This window comes from Octopus bimaculoides, chromosome 4 (assembly GCF_001194135.2).
Source record: "Octopus bimaculoides isolate UCB-OBI-ISO-001 chromosome 4, ASM119413v2, whole genome shotgun sequence".
Lineage (NCBI taxonomy): Eukaryota > Metazoa > Mollusca > Cephalopoda > Octopoda > Octopodidae > Octopus > Octopus bimaculoides.
In genome coordinates this window covers 33,020-36,466 of record NC_068984.1, presented here as the reverse complement: position 1 = coordinate 36,466, position 3,447 = coordinate 33,020, and positions in this window count along the sequence as shown.

Below are 3,447 nucleotides of genomic sequence, written 5' to 3'. Positions count from 1 at the left end.
ATGATTGTTTGTACTATATTGAGAATATTTAATACGGTAATGAAGTATAAGAACTTCTAAGAAAAATGTGTGAATTTGCATTTCATCATCATCATCATCATCATTTAGTGTCCGCTTTCCATGCTAGCATAGGTTGCACGATTTGACTGAGGACTGGTGAACCAGATGGCTACACCAGGCTCCAATCTAATTTGGCAGAGTTTCTACAGCTGAATCCCCTTCCTAACGCCAACCACTCCGAGAGTGTAGTGGGTGCTTTTATGTGCCACCACCACGAAGGCCAGTCAGGTGGTACTGGCAACGGCCATGCTCGAAATGGTGTATTTTACGTGCCACCTGCGCAAGAGCCAGTTCAGCGGCACTGGCAATAATCTCACTCGAAAGTCCTTAGACATGCCACTGGCACAAGTGCCAGAAAGGCGACTCTGGGCACAGGTGCCATCACGATTTTGCTTGCCCCAACAGGTCTTCGCAAGTCGAGTTTCGTGTCCAATGAAGGAGACGACGTTGGCATGGGTACCAGTTGTCAAATTTAGTTCGATTTCGATTTCACTTGCCTCAACAGATCTTCGCAAGCGGAGTTTAGTGTCCAATGAAGGGAAAGTACGCATAAGTGGGCTGGCTACACCCCTGGCAGAGGCCATGGATTTAGGTCTCATTTGGCTTGCCGGGTCTTCTCATGCACAGCATATTTCCAAAGGTCTCGGTCAGAAGTCATCACCTCGGTGAGGCCCAATGTTCGAAGGTCTTACCTCACCACCTCATCCTAGGTCTTCTTGGGCCTACCTCTTCCACAGGTTCCCTCAACTGCTAGGGAGTGGCACTTTTTCACACAGCTATCCTCGTCCATCCTTGCCACATGACCATACCAGCGCAATTGTCTCATTTTCATACTTGAAGTATCTGGCTGCCAGGTGAACCACGCAACGGACAGGGAGGGACTCTGGGAAGCTGGGATCATTTTTCATAAGTGTGATTAATCCTACATTTTCCCCACCACTGCAGTTGCTCCCTCTGTTGCAACACTGACAAGTTTGTTCAGTGGAACATCAGCGTTTATTAAGATTCTGTCAAACACATTTTTTTAATGTCAATACTACAAGTTATTTCTTTTAATGCCATTGAGTGCAACATTTTTTTGCAGTTACATCAGAAGAAACAACAAATAAATACTGCCAGTCAGTGGCAGATCTACTATAAAACTAATGAAGCTTAAACTTCAGGGCCCCTAATCCCGTAGAGGGGGGGGGGCACTCTGAAGCAACTAAATTTTTTCATTCTGTCAATCTTTTTGGTTTGTATTTTGCCATGCAGATTGCTGTTATAAATGTTAGTGGACAACGTCATCTCGTACTCCTACACGCAGTGTCTAGCTACAAACTGTTCTACCTGATGTTTCTGCCGGAGTAGTATAAAAAAATGAAAATACAAACGACTTGCAGATAATTTGCTTCCCTTGAATTATTTTGGAAACTTCAGCCTTGCCCCTCCCATTGTCAAATATGTCTACTACTACATCAGCATAGAGATAAGAATTCTTATTTTCTCAGCAGGACACCATTATTTAATGACCAACGAAAGGTTTTGCCTCCTAATTTTGGACTTACAATCTGTTCAGTCACAAAGCATTTTTTTCTACTTTAAAAATTGTTTGAATATCTACCTTGTACAAAATAAACAATTCTTCATTTATGACTTTGTATTAAGTTGTAGATGCTTATTTTGATTCATCTCTGTCTTGCTGTGGCTAATAAAAATATTACCTCAATTTTTTTTATTTTTTTTTTACTGGGGTCTAGTCCCAAAGAGGAATGGCAATGTCTTCAAGAAAGTACTTAAGCAGATACCAGAAATGCTAACTCAAGGAAAAGCAGTCTAACGAAATTTCTAAATATCAAAAACTATCAAACTATTTTACAATGTCAAGTAAAAGTTTGTTATCACCTGCAACTGAAACCAGCCATGCAAACACCAGTGAAGTCAATGACAGGACACAGACCATGAGTGCTCTGTTTAGCAATAATCAACCTACTGTTGACACTTTTGGTGCAGATGATGATCACAGTGGTCAAGAATTTCAAGAAAAGAGAAAGCAGAAACAGGGAACAGGAAGCAAATTTAGTGATTTCAAAGAATACAGTGACCTGGCAGACTGGCCAATAGAAAACCATTCATCCATGACCTTGTTCAACAAGATGACACAATTTCTGGGGAAGCACAAGCTTTCACTTGACAATATCCATGGTCAGTTGCGCAATAATGCTTCCAACATAAAAATATTAACAGGTATGCAGACTATGTACCATGTGCAAGCCATTCACTCGACCTTGTTGGGGAAAAGGCAGAGTCTAGTGTACTGAAGTTGTTGACTATTTTGGTATCTTGCAGTAGCTGTGTTTTCTTTTCTGAATCTCATCAAAGGTGGGGGATTTTGAACACATGGGACAATCTAGCCTTTTTCTCTAAAGAGATTAAGAGTAATTAGATGGTTTGCACACAATGAAGCAGTCTAGGCAATAAAAAATGGATATAGGGATATTTTACAAATTCTCAAACATGTTTGAAGACTCAGAAGAGAAGCCTGAATGTGAGCGAGATGCAAAGAATTTATACCCCAAGATGGTAAAATTTGAATATACTATTTTAACAGTCATTTGGGAAGAACTTATGGTGCATTTTAACAAAACAAGTAAGAAACTCCAAACCCCCAGTTCTGATGTATTTGAAGGTTACCTTCTGCTAGCATCTTTGCTTTCATTTGTTAAAGAACTGCAAGAAAATTCAGCCGACAGGGTTGCACCCTATGAATCAGTAACAAAAGGTTCATGTGAATACATCACCTCAAATTATTCTGATGTTTACAAACACATTGTTACAAAGAAATTTGCAGATGGAACAAGTGATAGGGTTTCTTTGAAAGGGGCTGAAAAATTTAGGATAGAAGTTCTAAATCAAGTCTATGACTGCTTGATAATCCAGCTAAGCAAGAGGACGGATCCAAATGAGCAAACTGCGAAAAGGTTCAAGTTTCTCTCAGAATTGATGAACAATTCAAAATTTGATGAGAACAGCATCAATATTGCATTACAAAAACGATATTGACCACAAATGAATGAGCGTTATCAGTTCAAAGAATATTTACACCTTAGGAAATCGTGGAAAAACAGAAGAAAACACAGCATCTAAAATGCAAGGCACAGAAGTTCTTCAGTTTATTTATGAGCAACAATTAATTGAAGTTTCCCCTAATATTACCATTGCACATAAGCTGTACTTGACAATGTCTATCACAAACTGTTAAGCAGAAAGGAATTTCTCAAAGCTTTCCTTTGTTAAGAATAAATTTCAGTCTACCATGGCTGAAGAGCACTTAAATTCCTTATGCATATTGTCTCTAGAAAAAGACATTGCAAGGAAGCTGTCATATGACAAAACTGTAAGGGAATA